The 15,364-nt window shown below is 42.0% G+C and overlaps 1 protein-coding gene across 4 annotated transcripts in view; it reads right to left on the bottom strand.

The window, feature by feature from the left end:
• The window catches only part of STXBP6 (syntaxin binding protein 6), a 255,513-nt gene that overhangs the window by 214,277 nt on the left and 25,872 nt on the right, over window positions 1-15,364 (bottom strand). Inside the window, exon 2 of one of the 4 annotated variants that reach the window (XM_006022728.3) lies at window positions 2,895-2,937. The exons of the other annotated variants lie outside the window; for them this stretch is intronic. The gene's annotated coding sequence lies outside the window, so the exon portion shown is untranslated. The remainder of the gene's footprint in view (window positions 1-2,894; window positions 2,938-15,364) is intronic. 4 annotated transcript variants of the gene reach the window in all.

Below are 15,364 nucleotides of genomic sequence, written 5' to 3'. Positions count from 1 at the left end.
GAATCTGACATGCCCACGCATCGAACTTTGAATTCTTTGCACCTTAGTGCCCACAGCACCCCAGTCCCCATAAAAACTACTGCAACTGGTAAACACCGCAAATGTATTTAAAAACTATATTTGCTTAGTCAGTCACTAAGAAAAAGTAGTTTTCTAGTTTGAAAAAAGTGGCAGCTGAAGGTCAGCTATATCATTAATGAATACCAGAAAGAACAGGACTGCAGAAATGATAAAGGCAAAGGGTTTGTAGACTATGGAAAAGAAGCTGCCAGCATCTTTTAAACACTTGCACTACAGTTGACAATCAGCTGGCTGCCAAAAAGATTCAATTATTACATTTGACACCAGAGCATTAGAAATAGAAACTGGCACCACAATGTTGGACTGAAAGCCAGATCTCAGATCAAGCTCACTCCTATTTTGTCATACTAAAAGTTATTATTGTTTTAAAGTTGGATGCCTTTTCTTTTAATATTTTCATAAATAAAAACTCAATATTAAACAGGGAAATGCATCCAATTTTTTCCTATAGCTATATGTTTAGACCAATATAAAAGTTTGAGACAAAATAATGTAGGAGTGGGCTTATTTAAATAATGGTATATTAGTTACAGCTATCTAGGTCTTCACTGTACCGTGACACTTCTGGACGGTCTGGGCTTGAGTTTGGAGTTGAAAAATGCCACTTTAAGCTGTACAGATATCTATCATTTGGACACAAAGTACAGAGTTGTAACAGATTTTCAATTTGGAGACTGCTCATTTAGACAGATGTGTAAAACCAGAAGGAAAATGTCATAGGTAATGAATACTATTGGGTGAAAAAAAAAAAAAAAGTGTTCAGGCATTTGGGCTTTCAACTGAATAATAACAATTTCCATTGTTAATGGTTCAGGTATCAAAACACAGTAGCTAAATCTTTTTGGCACCTAGCTGATTTCAAAACCCTTCACAGAAGTTCAAGATGCTACTGGCCCCTGTCCGTTAGTCTCCAAATCCTCTGCCTTATTATTTTATTACTTCTGCCATTTTTTTTTTCTTTCAGGTACATATGGCATTACAAAACAAAAACTTAGATTACATCTACACCACAATGGCAATACATGGCAGCAACCATGTCCCCAGATGTGGCTCACCCACTCATTTACACATGCCTTTTCCAAACCCAGAAACATACTAAATAAGGCTTGTCTAAGCTCAATCCTGGTAGCAGCTCTCAAGACTATGGTTGCTATCAAGATCTGACTGGTAAAGGGACTCCAGAATATCTTCATCAGTATACTTCTAGGTTGGAGAGTAAGTAGGTGGGGCATGCCCAGGGCAGCTCCAGCTGGGATATGCTACCACCACATATAGACAGACTCTTCTTCAATCTTGCATACAACCTATATCCATGCTTGAATTTAAATCTAAATGAGAAGTACACAATAAATATTTAAGGAGAACTTGCTTAGTAGCTGGTGAATGATCCAAATCCACAAGTTAAACGTTTTTATTCAGCTATTAGATACACAGTGAACCTGTGGATTATGTTGCCTGAGACTGAAAGTAGTTCACTCAAATGTAAAATATTCATAAGTGCATACTACTGCGATTTCCTTTGAACGTGGCTTGCTTTGTAGCGTTTAATGAGCTTTAAAGGCAAGTTAAAAATGAGACTTTTCACAGCTACTGTAAAATCACCAAGGGTAGGTACAACTATTTATATCCTCTGAACAAAAGTTACCTTGCATAGAAGGCAAGTAAGAATTTCTAGTTTGCATATGTTTCATATGAAATGAGCCAAGAACTAAAAGTCCATGGAAAGAAAGCAAAGTTAACATTCAGCTTTGTCTCAACTCTCCAGTGCTCGATTTATGAGTGGTTGATTTATCAGCTCTAACACTGCCTTAACGCTAGCATTTAGCCCATAACATAAGGAAATCACTCATCTTCCGTTTCCTCTGTCACATGGACATTCAGGGCATACGTAGACAAAATGCAGGCCCTAAATTGAAGCAGTGGGTTTTTTAATTTATTGACTTCCCCAAGTTCTTTGGAAACTTGTATATGGAAAGGCCACTGCTTCAATTTAGGGCCCTTAAAACCCCTGTGTCATGCACACACCCCACACTTACTGCCTCTCCAGTGGCGGGGAGGGGAGGGGAGGGTGAGCTGCTGGTGGGTGGAGTGGTCCCTGGGTTCCCTCTGTGGCAGTGGCACCCACTCCCTCCCTGCCAGCACCCAGCTCGGGAAGTCCCGGGGGGTACCGCAGCTGCAGATGGAAGCACCGGGCCCCCGCGCAGCTCAGGTAGGCAGGCTCGGGGGAGAGTGGGGGCAGGAAAAATCAGGCTTGCCACTTTTCTTGGGCAGAGCCTCCCTTTCCAGGCTGCTGCAGGGCTTCCTGCAGAGCCCCTGAGCTGCACGGAGCTCGGTGCTTTGCTCCACGTCTATAGGGGCAGCAAACCAACTCCTCAGAGGAGTTTTAGTTTGCTGCGCCCCAAGTCATTTAAGATGCATTACGCCACCGAATTTCCTAAAGCAGCTGGAATTAATGCAATACGCCGCTAAGGTGTGCAAACACCAACACCATTAAAGTGGTGCAAAAGCATTTAGCCCCTCGTTTCATATACACACAGCCTCAGATAGTAAATAGAAGTGATCCCATACATAGATATAAAAGAGAACCATTACATCTGTATCTCTGGTGGCTTGTTAGATAAAAGTTACTACTGCCATAAGAGTAGTTTATGGAAAAAACCCATCCATTTTCAAATGGTGAGAAAAACCCAACTAATCACCCTTTAAATAGTGAAGATGTATTTTAAATGAGTATAAGACTTGGGCATAGAAAAGCTGGCTCAGTTAAGAAGTGACTTGCCACAAGAGATTAGAAGGAAAATTAATCATACCACCTTCAGGACAAAAGGTAACTCATCTATCCAGCGGAGATATCTCCTGGGAGAAGGGGAAAGAGAAAAGAAATACCACTATCTATCAATAGATTACTCTGGAAGAAATGAAAGTTCCTTTGAGCACTCACTAAGGAAAACAGGGAAAGAAAACAAGAGTATCGGTATTCAGATATTGACAGTTTTACTATGGTTCTGCACAGTACTAAGATACTAATCATTAAACTACGTATGTATATATTACAGACATTGACCTGGTGCTGCGAGAGCCAAGACAGAGCATGAACGCATGCAAGCAATCAGAACTCCAGCAAGGGCAAGTGATATAACTGTACATAAATTAAACAAATAAACTTTTATCACTCCTTGTTGAGACAAAAATGTAAGGATCAATGTACTATAAAACAAAGGGACATTTTCTTAAAATCCAAGACTTGCAGATTTCCCTACTGATATTTAAAAGGGTGAAACCTTGAAGTAATAGTTGCTTTGTTCATTGTTTCTACTGCCTCCTATTAGGCTTTTACGGTGATATTTTATGATACTGTGTATCTGAACCTATGAAGTTTAGGTAATCTGAAATAGTTTGAGGTAGATAAGAAGTCCATTCCATGGGCTACCTTCTGTTTACTTGTATGCCTGGTTCTGCCACCTGATCACTGAGGGCGTTTAAGTCTCTGTCATTTATATAGACATAGCTATAAATCTTCCAGACTGTGAAGATATTTTACTCAGCATTTTATAGTATCGACCTCTTGTCCTTATTGGTATCAGGTAATTTTAGGTGGATTCCATTTTGAAATCCAAAGAGCAATGGAAACCAATTCACTACTAAGTTGAATGTAACAGACTATTAAAAAAATCTCTTTAGATGTTCAAGAACTGCCAATCAGAGCCCCCTTTTATATGGGTAGTACACCCCATTCACTCAGGCTCTGCACTCAGCACTCTATTCCAGGGCCTCCGCAGGTAGGTGACACCACTCTGCAGAGGGTGGGTCAGGCAGAGGGCATCTGCTGACCTATGTAATAGAGTTCCATGATCCAGGCCTGAATTTGCGCTCAACAGTATGACTATCATCTTTAGACAGTGGCATTATCAAACTTAAAAATCAAGTTGTATGTAAATGTCATAGGCCTATTTACACAAGGAAACTAACTGACAACACTACACTGCCATAGCTAGTATAATGTAGCTCCACCTGTGGGCAGTCTGCTTCAGAACAGTTTTATCATCAGTATAGAGCACAATAATTTAAATTAGTTGGAAAAGGCATAAACCATGCTGAAAAACCACTCACTTTCATTTCAAAATGAAGTATCCACATATAGTTATGCAGCATAGCTACAGAAATCTAGTCTTACCCATCAACTTTCCTGTACAGACACACCCTAAATTTACCTAAAATTTTAGATTAAAAGGCAAAGAATCTCAAAAATCTGTTTACTTTTTATGCTCTTTATTTATTATTTGTATTTTTGCCAGTTTAGTCACTGAAAAAACCCAATAATCTCACTTTCAATGATTACTTTCAAGTTAAGCTACAGTATTTCCATTTCAAAACAATGTTTTCTTTAGGAAAAAAAACAAAAAACCCAAATTCTGCACAAGCAGTTGAATTAAACTGTATTAAAATTGTTAGCCAAAACTAAGTTGAAAGTGGGATGCCTTCTGTAAACTTTCCTTTCTTGTTCTCTTTATTCTATTCATAATTTAAATTCTTAATTTTTTTCTAACTCCTTTCATCCTTTTAAATGCTTAAAATAAAAATAAAGCTTCATTGTTTTAAAAACATTCACAGATTTCATAGGGACTCAAAAAAAAGAGAATGTCATGTGGGTCTGCAGAAACAGAAAAAACCCCATAACAGAATTTCTTCCTCGGTGCCAGAAAATCAAAATTTCAAGTTTTTCACTGACTTAACTTGCATCAAGACCAGCACGGTTCCCATATGTATGAGTCATTTTTCCCAAAAATTTCTAAGTACTAAGCTATGACTGAAGGTTTGTTTGTTCCTTCTGTTCAAGAGAGAAGCACTAAAGGAATTAGTTCATTATTAACGTATCACATCTTAGCAAATACTTTTATGCAGAAGATAAAGCCTGCCAAAGCACTCACCCAGAATCCTACCTTCCTTCTGTAAAGTATAAACATTTCAAACTGATCTGAGTCACCATTTAGAAAAAGCAAGAGATAACTATATGAATTTAAACAGCTCATAAGCAAAATTATCTTGCCAATACAAAGTTATTTTACTAATTATGATAGATGAACATGTGATTATTTTCTACTAGAGGGGAATAGATATGAATACTGAAAGAAGGAGGCTTCCTTTTGATTCATGTAGCAAAGATTGAATTTTACTGTTGTCTAATAAATAATTCTATATCCACAATTACAGCTTCATGCCACATAGGAAAACAATAATGGACTGCAGAGCAAAATAATTCTCAGGGGTCTGAACAGCATTGTCTGTCTCTGTTAAATACCAAATTGTTGGCATGTGAATTTACCCCAAAAACAACTAACTAGCAACTCAAATTTAAAAAGAACACTACAAGCCAGACTGACAGTGAAGTTACAGTTGTGTCGCATGGTTTGGCCCTCTGTGCTTACATGTGTAGTGGGGAGTAAAATCTATTTACATGGTGTGTTTTTTTTCTTCTTCCCCTTTCTATCAAAAGATAAGAATCTTCTAAGAATCCCTAGGATCTTGTTTCACTACCATTTTCTATAGTTATGTCATTTAAGCCAGAAAGGCCAAAAATTGCAGCTAGGATGCAGTTAAATTAAAAAGATCACTAGTAGTGCTCAGTACACTAGTTGTAGGAATTATCTGGTAGGAAACTGAGCTCTGGGAAACTGCTACCACTTACTTGACTGTTCTTACCTTAGACATACTATACAATTTTTCCTGCCTCATGGGATCCCACCATAAAAATCATGGTAACTTCTCCTTTCTGGTTTTGCTCATAATAAAAATCTTCTGACATTCATGTCTCACACACTACTGAATTAAATTAAAGATAGCTTAAATGATTTAGGCTGGGATTTTCAAAGTCTACACAAGAATTAGGTATATGTATATTTTATTGAAATCTCATGGAAGTCTAACTCCCCCTTAGCTCATTTGAAAAAAATCTCAGCCTCAATATATTTTTGGGGTTTTTTTGCATTGCAGCAGCATATAGGAGCTAGTCACTGAATGCAGAAAAGGCTGAAGTGCTCAATGTCTTTTTTACCTCAGCGTTCACAGGCAAGGTCAGCTCCCAGACTACTGTACCTGGCAGCACAGTTTGGGGAGGTGAGTAGCCAAATATGGCAAAAGAACAAGTTAGGGACTATTTTAAAAAGCTGGACATATACACGTCCACAGAGCCAACAGGATGCACCCAAAGGCTACACTCAGATAGCACAGATGTGTTGTATGTAGTGCTGTGGACTCATCTGTGGCACCACATACCACACATTCAGACATTTCCTGTGCTGCTACCAGGTGTCAAAAAAATCCACACAGAAAAAAGCAGGGTGGCGCATGCAGAGACTACACACACACCCAAAGCTGCTGGCCAGGCTGCAAACTGAAGGAGTGATGTAGCTGCAGCTTCCCCACCCCCCAGAATCCCAGGTAAGGCTGTTGGGGCCAGCAACTGTGCTGGTCCCAGCCTTCCCTACCCCACCTGGGGTAACCTGCTGTGTGCAGAGCCACAGGCCATCATCTCTGAAACTCATGGCAATCAGGAGAGGTCCCAAATGACTGGGAAAGGGCCAATATAGTGTCCATATTTATGAAAGGGAAAAAGAAGGATCCAGGGAACTACAGACTAGTCAGCTTCACCTCAGTTGCTGAAAAAAAAAAAAAATAATCATGGACCAGATCCCCAAGGAATCCATTTCTAAGCACTCAGAGAAGAAGGTGATTAGGAACATTCAGTGTAGATTCATCAAGGGCAAGTCACGCCTGATCAACCTGACTGCCTCCTATGAGATGACTGGCTTTGTGGATGCAGGGAGACCAGTGGATGTGGTATACTTCCCATCTTCAACTGAAAAAAAAAAAAAATAATCATGGACCAGATCCCCAAGGAATCCATTTCTAAGCACTCAGAGAAGAAGGTGATTAGGAACATTCAGTGTAGATTCATCAAGGGCAAGTCACGCCTGATCAACCTGACTGCCTCCTATGAGATGACTGGCTTTGTGGATGCAGGGAGACCAGTGGATGTGGTATACTTCCCATCTTCAACTCCCTCTGTGCAAAAGTGAAGTTTATTTCCTACCTATGGGGACTTTTTACCATCTTGTACCATCTACACCTTTTCCCAGAGCCTGACGAAGGGACTTTGATCCCGAAAGCTTGCAGAAAAGGACAATTTTCTTGCCATTTTCCAGTAAGTCTAATAAAAGGTATCATTTTGGAACCAGAAGTTCTAGTTTTTTTGTATGTCTTTTTGATTTTAGCAAGGCTTTTGATACAGTCTCCCACAAGATTCTTGCAGGCAAGCTAAGGAAGTATGGGCTGGATGCGTGGACTGTGAAGCAGATAAAAAACCTGTCTGGAGCATGGGGCTTAGAGGGTAGTAGTCAATGACTGTCACAACCCAAAGTTGTGATTTTTGTTTTTGTGTGTGCTTTGGCACCACTGAATTATTTTCCCGCTAAATTGCAGCTTCTTTACACGGTGGAGTTTTCTGCTGCAAAAGAGAACCCTGGTGCAAAAGAATTCCAGCCACCAGTAGCTTTCTTTGCAGGGTGCATTTCTTTGTTGCAGCACAGAAATGCTCGTTGCAAAGAGTTCCCGCCATTTGTATGCTAATTCGAGCCCCATTATTGGCCAGTTCTAAATTATTCACACGTGGCGGCTAGTGATTGCCTTGCTAGCCATATAAAAGGCTTGAGTGGTTTCCGCCCAAGTTGGAGGACTCCACGAACACCAGGAGGACGAGACTTCATGCTGTGTGAAGATCTCTAAGCGCTGCGGAGCCTATCGGACCCAGCGCATTTCAAGCAGGCAACAGAGGTCTGATCAGCCTCTGGCCTCTCCCTGTCGCCGATAGATTCCTAGACGTATCCCTCCCTGCGTGCAAAAGAACCGGATCCACGGAGCCTAGTAAATTTTGTGTGAGTTCAGCTGGAACAACTGACATAGTTGTTCAGACGACCGGACTACCTCAGAGCACAAGTTCCACGGAGCCTAGCAAACTTCGTGTGAGTCTATTCAGAGCTCTTCTGTACGAGTACTTTCTTCGGTTGACACGACGGGCTCGTGTGTTTAGAGCCTTCAGCCTGATTGGGCTAGAGTTCGCGAGTTTAGAACTCTTGTCCGCCTCTCTTCTTTCCTGTCTGTAACTGCAACTCAAGCAAGTTTTCCTGCCTGCACCGCGACCATCTTCGGTGTAAGTAAAATAATCTTTAAATCAACCATTACGCCTCTGTGACTAATTCTAGCCCGTGCGTTCCTTACCGCCCCGCGGTCCCTTCTGACCCCGCGTGCCCGGGCTGCTGGCCACAGCCCGCGTGCACAAAGATGGGTCCGCATATTGCTCCCGGCTCGCACATGGCAACATGGACGGGATCAGGAGGCGGCCCGCACAGACTCGATGTCTAGTTGGCAGCTGGTATCAAATGGAGTGCCCCAGGAGTTGGTCCTGGGGCCGGTTTTGTTCAATATTTCCACCAATGACCTGGAAGACAGCATAGGGTACACTCTCAGCAAGTTTGCAGATAACACCAAGCTGGGGGTTGTAATAATACAATAAAAGGTAGGGTTAGGATTCAGAGAGACCTAGACAAATGGGAGGACTGAACCAAAAAAAAAAATCTCATGAGGTTCAATAAGGACAAGTGTAAAGCCCTGCACTTATGATGAAACAAACCAGTGCGCTATTACAGGCTGGGGCTGACTGGCTAGGCAGCAGCCCTACAGAAAAGCACCTGGGGGTTACAATAGACAATAAGCTGAATATGAGTCAACAGTGTGCCCTTGTTGCAAAGAAGGCTAACGGCATACTGGGCTGCTGTGGCGGGAGTGCTGCCAGCAGGTCCAGGGAAGTGATTATTCCCCTCTATTCAGCACTGGCAAGGGCACATCAGGAGTACTGTGCTCAGTTTTGGGTCCCCCACTACAGAAAGGATATGGACAAATTGGAGGGTCCAACAGAGGGCAACAAAAATGGTGAGGGAGCTGGGGCATATGACTTGAGCAGAGGCTGAGGGAACTAGGCTTATTTAGACTAGAGAAGAGAAGACCGAGGGGGGATTTAAGTAAGAGCAGCCTTCAACTACTTGAGGGACACTTCCAAAGAGGATGGAGATAGATTGCTCTCAGTGTGAGCAGATGACAGAACAAGGAGCAATGGTCTCAAGTTGCAGTGAGGGAAATTTAGGTTAGATATTACAAAGAACTCTCTCACCAGGAGGATAGTAAGACACTGGAACAGGCTACATAGAGAGATTGTGGAGTCCCTATCCTTCATGGTTTTTAAGACCCAGCTAGACAAAGCCTTGCCTGGAATGACAGAGTTGGGGATGGTCCTGTTTTGACCAAGGGGTTGGACTAGATGACCCCCTGAGGCTCCTTCTAACTCTAATTTTCTCTGATTCTAGCTTCATTATAGTTTCATAGTTGGTAGGGTTGGAAAGGACCTGAGCAGATCATCAAGTCCAACCCCCTGCCATGGCAGGAAAAAGTACTGGGGTCAAATGACCCCAGCAAGGTGTTCGTCTAACCTCCTCTTAAAGACCTCCATGGTAGGAGCCAGCACCACTTCTCTTGGAAGTTGGTTCCAGGTCCTAGCCGCCCTGACAGTGAAGTAGCGCCTCCTGACGTCTAGTCTGAATCTACCCGCTGCCAGCTTGTGACCATTATTTCTAGTCACTCCTGGTAGTGCTCGGGGGAATAGCGACTCCCCTAATGCCTGCTGGTCCCCTCTGACTAGTTTCTAACAGGCCACTAGATCCCCCCTCAGCCTTCTCTTGTGGAGGCTGAACTGGTTCAGGTCCCGTAGCCTCTCCTCATAAGGCCTGCCCTGCTGCCCCCTGATCATGTGGGTGGCCCTCCTCTGGACCCTCTCCATGTTGTCCACGTCCCTCCTAAAGTGCGTCGCCCAGAACTGGACGCAGTACTCCAACTGCAGCCTGACCAGTGCCGCATAGAGGGGGAGGACCACCTCCTTGGACCTGCTTGAGATGCATCTATGGATGCATGACAAGATGCGGTTGGCCTTCCTGACCACATCCCCACACTGTCAGCCCATGTTCATTTTGGCATCAATAATGACTCCAAGATCCTTTTCTGCCTCTGCACTGACGAGAAGGGAGTTCCCCAGTCTGTAGGTATGCTGCTGGTTCTTCCCCCCACAGGTGCAGCTGCCCCTCCCCCACCACCAGATGAGCCACGGCTCCATCCCATGCCCGCTCCACCCCAGCTAGGCAGCACCTACCCCAGTCCCACTCCCTCCCTCACCATGGGAGGTGTTGATCTGCCCCCCACACCTCCGTCCCATTCCCAACCCTTTTACCACAACACTTACCAGCTGCATACAGCTGTATCGGAAATTTGACTAGTATTGGCCTATATACCTCATTAAAAATTGGCTATCAGTAATCGGCCTCCAAAATCTCTATTGGTTCACCACTAACAAGTTATTTAATTGACAAAAGCCCAACTGATATGTTGAAAACACTGAGAGGATATATTAGCAGGAATATTAAAACTGAATATTTATATTGAAACCTGGAATAAAACTTTAGGGAGGATGTTGCTCTCTCTCTGTATGTTCAGTTCCTTCCTGATTTTTTCTTTCTAATAGTCAATTTTCAAAATCTTCAGTTTATATTTTCAAAAACAATTACGAAAATTTTAATAACCCTTTATGTGGAAATATCAATCCAGCTCTTATTACTAAAAGACAAAAGCCTCACTTTTAGCAGCGTTTCTATTCTCTACCTGTAGCAGAAAGCCCCCTTTTCCTCTTGCCTGCAGTTGCTCTCCCCTCCTTGGATATGTTTTTCCTCTTCTACCTTTTCTTCCTTCCTCTTTCTTTCACTTTAAGATAAGGAATTGTGTTTTAAAATTTGTATGTGTGCATTTTATATCTCCCCTTGTATTTTGGTATTTTTATCTATTTGTGCGCCATGGCATTACTTTTGTAGCTTATATTTTATACTCCTCACCTTTCAACTAAATGTGTTGAGTTTCAGAAGTAAGTTATACACTGTAACAATGCTAACAAGGGCAGGAGTCAAACTGCGGCTTCCCTGTATCAGGCGGGCCCCTGAAAGAGCGAGTGAATCAGTGATTGAATGCGTAACACAGTAGCAGACAGCAATTAACACCTAGGAAAGCCACAGATCAACCAACGGAAGAAATCAATAGAAGACAATGTAGCAACTGGGAAATCTCTAAACGTCACTGTTCAAAGGCTAGAAGCCCTGGTCTGAGTTAATCAACGCCAGGGACCAACTTTTGGAATGAATATCTCCAGATCGACCACTCCCAGAGCCCTACTCAAAATTCATCAACAAACTCCCAAACCTGCACGTGCATGCGGACAACCCCTGGGGCTGACAGATGCCATCCAGTAGCCACCGAGGGGGAAGTCCCACGAGGGTCAACGACCCCTGGATTGGGCAAACCTGAAAACTGGGGAGTCACCAAAGTCTGACAAGGACAGATAAAAAGCAGTGAAAAGTGACCCTCAGCGGCGCCCTCTTGATCTCCAACTTGACCAGTACCCGACCTGTCCAGCCAGAAGGACCAGCCGGCGACCCCCTTCTGGAGGATAACACCATGCTGGAAGAAGCCTCAACGGCAGACTCCAGTGCCTGTGGGATAGGTATACCTGACTCTTGTAGCTTGCTACTGTGTGTGTGCGCATGTGTGTGTGGGGGGAGGGACCAGCCCCAAGGTTTATGATTTAACTTCACTACAGCGCTTCCGCCTAATAAACCAGAATTTTTAAGGATCCCGAGTTGGACATTTGTAGCCAACATACCCAGTTTTCAGTATACTCCTAGAAGAAAGCCGTAGGTAACAATCCTCAGATTCATTTTACTTTTCATCTGAAACGTCCAGGTTTAAACAGAGTTTGTGAAGTAGTTCTGTTAACTGGCAGTTTATTTTTATCAGTCAAGTGTGAGATGGGTGCTGTCCCAGAACAACAAAAAGAAACACCAATAGTTATTAGCATATGGATGATAAATGTCAGGTGTCCATTGCCAACATTCTAAGGTGTCCATCGCCAACATCCTGAACAAATAATTTACAACCCATCAGCTACAAAGACAGATTTTTTTTTATTTTCTGGATGTTTTTGTACCATTGTAGATCAAAGCAAAGAGAAAGACCAACAAGGTCAGGACAGAAGCATGGAATAGAAAACACCCTTCCATTTATAGGCAGCCAGTAAACCATATCATTTTCTAGACGTGCAGTCCAATTCAGTACTGCTTTGTACCTTGTGCAATTGTTTGTACTTGTGCAGAGTGCAAATAATGCCAAATAAGAATGGCATTATGTTTCATATCTACAAGGAACTATACAAGAGGTAAGGTACAGGGCGAATCAGATCCTCTGTATACTGCAATCAGTTAATTAAATGCTCCGAGTCTACAAGTAAACAAAAGCTACAAAATGGCAGCCACATTCCTATACCAGAAACACTACCATCACAATGGCTAGGAACAGAAATTACACATAAACAGTATGAGTAATCAGACACTGGTTCAAATCTGTAACACAACAGAAGTTTAGTTCATATAAACCACTTTCAAAATGGCCCAAACTGGTTTAAGATAAACCTGGATGTATGTAATATCAAACTTAACTAATTCCGGTTAAATCAGTTTATTGAAGTTCTGTCTCAGATCCCCTCCAGATTCAACTTAACTCAGTCCACCAGCATCCCAGGATGCATTGCACTTCTCCCACAACATATCCCCCCCAGATGGGAGGGCTAGACTTGGCCCAAGCTGTCTGGTCCATCTGCGCAAGGAGGTGTGTTCTAGCACCCCACAGCTTCTGTCCTGAGCCACTGCAGGCATATGACTGCATTTCTGGAATGAAAAGTGAATGCTGTTCTCTTGCTTACCGGTTCAATAGGCAGCTTAAGCTAACCTGCAAAGATTGAATTAATTCAGCCTTTGGCTTTTTGACTGTTTGTACTTAGCCAATGTGGGCTTTCACCTTGCAATGACATGTAATTCCTTTTCCTTTTGTTATGTCATTGATATGTACATCTTTGTATTTCTGTACTCTTTCTAGTACTGTCCATGACTGAATGTTCTGAGCTAACAGTGTACTTCTGCTATGCCCATGATTGGACATGCTTTTAATGATGCAATGTTCAGATATTATAAGAGCCTTCACTGGAAAGCTTCGCCCCCTACCATTTAGTTGGTATGGCAAATGGTGTGCTACATATGGACAGGGTGAATATATTAGACCAGTGATTCTGCACAGGCAGATCAAGAAGTGGCTGTGGCAGAAGTGTGTGCTCTTGTTGCAGCCTTTCCTGACCAGACCCTGCATGGTGCTTCCCTGAAACAGAGGCACGTGGGCCAAAGAAAACTGTCCCACATACCTCTCTAAGCAAGTAGGTCAGAGCAGAACTGGGGGAGAGCTGGAGAAACAGAGCACCTGCTTTCATAACGTAACACGTGCTTTTCTGTTGCAACCACTTCTCAGATTGGCTCCTGAAAACAGAGGCATAAGGGGTAATCTCACTCCAAGGTAGAGAATGCAGCAGCAACCAGCACCACATCACCTCTAGGTTCTTCCAAACACCCCAGCTGAGAACCATTGTATTAGATAAATGGCAGGCCCTGCACTCATTTCACTTCTAAATTAGGTACATAACAAATATAAACACAGCCAAGTTAATTCTGCGTTCTCCTTACCTCAGTGCAGGCTCTTAAATTTCAGTGCACATCCCAATTGTTTCCACAAAAATTCTCCCCATTTTTAGGCTTATTAGGAATCTTGCTAATACTATCTTATATACTTCACCTCATTTACACTACCTGGCAGCCCAAGCTGTGCCCAGCATCTTCTATAAACACCACTGAGGAACCAGCTAACAAGTTTTCCAAAAAACACTCCTGCAGTATACCCTAGCCACAAAACCTGCTTTACAATTTAGTTAATGAGTTAACTGACATATTAAAAAACAGGTGTTGTTTTCTTAATCTAAGCAAAGCCCCAAGACAGCAACATACCATTTTAGCCCTCCACCTTTAGAGGGATAATGAACTAAACTTCAAAACGTCTCTCTTCAGTAATTGATTTATCATATCATGAGCCATTTACAGTACAAATGCAACTGAGACATCTGTTGTACTAAAAAGAGATCATTTGGACTAATTAACTATATCTGTCAGATACAACCCATGCTTTTTATGCCACACCCAATCAGGTATCTCAAGCATTCCTCTACTGTATCAGCATTTCTTGTATTGCACACTGGGCTGGCATTTGTGGTTGTGGCATAATGTAATGTGAAATAATTGCAATCCTTATAAGTAGGGGGAAGGTAAACAACTGTTTCATAAATTACATGCAGCTACGCCTGAATAACTCAGCAGGTTAGATGCAGGAAGTAGAGCTTTATATGAACTACAGAAGGCCAGGTTAGAAGTGTCACAGGACGACAAAGACAAAGTGATATTGTCACAGCAATTTAGAAACTAGACACTAGCAATATTGAAGTATGGCAAGGCAGAGAATTCATGCAAATGTGTAAGTGTTCTGAACAACATTTTTTAACTCAAGTGTCTAAACCTGAAAATGGATTTGAAAAGAAAAAAAATACATCATGCATAAATCGTTATTTAAAGAGAACTAAAGATTCAGGCAAGGCTGAAACCACCAAACCATGACATACAAAAGCTACTAAGTGGATCCAGTAAGACAGCAAAATATAGTGAAAAGAGCTGAATCAGAGCATTACATAAATTTGGTCACTGTTCAGTAACAGCAAAAAATCAAATGAGAAAATGTGAGGTGTTTTAATTTTTTTTTAATATAAGTGCTTTGAGCTACATCCACTTTTTTCCATAATATGTAAGCTTAAAGACAATCAGTGATTGTTTCCCAGTCTCCAGAATAGGCTTAGAACGAGCAAAATTTCCAAAATGAAACACTTCTGACACAGCCTTATAAGCAAGAGAAATTGCCATGTAAAAGTTTTGGATGACTTCCAGTTTCGTACTGTGCTCTAACAATATAAGAAGTACTGCATGGATCAGTTCCCATGAAGAACTGAAAATGAAATTCATTAGCATATCCTTAGAGATGAGCATAAGGAAACATCTACTATCTTGAAAGCAAAATCACTTAAAAAGCATAAAGAAGAAAACAACACATAGTAAATACTAGCAATGGTAAAGCAAACATTTACTGATCTAACGCTAAAAAGGGCTGTCTGTAAAGTGATGTGGATTCTTTATAATAGACACTGACTCGGGGGGGGGGG

The sequence above is a fragment of the Alligator sinensis genome, unplaced genomic scaffold, assembly GCF_000455745.1.
Source record: "Alligator sinensis unplaced genomic scaffold, ASM45574v1 scaffold83_1, whole genome shotgun sequence".
Classification (NCBI taxonomy): Eukaryota; Metazoa; Chordata; order Crocodylia; family Alligatoridae; genus Alligator; species Alligator sinensis.
The sequence above is the reverse complement of the archived record's forward strand: the minus strand, read 5'-3'. Positions and strand labels throughout refer to the sequence as shown.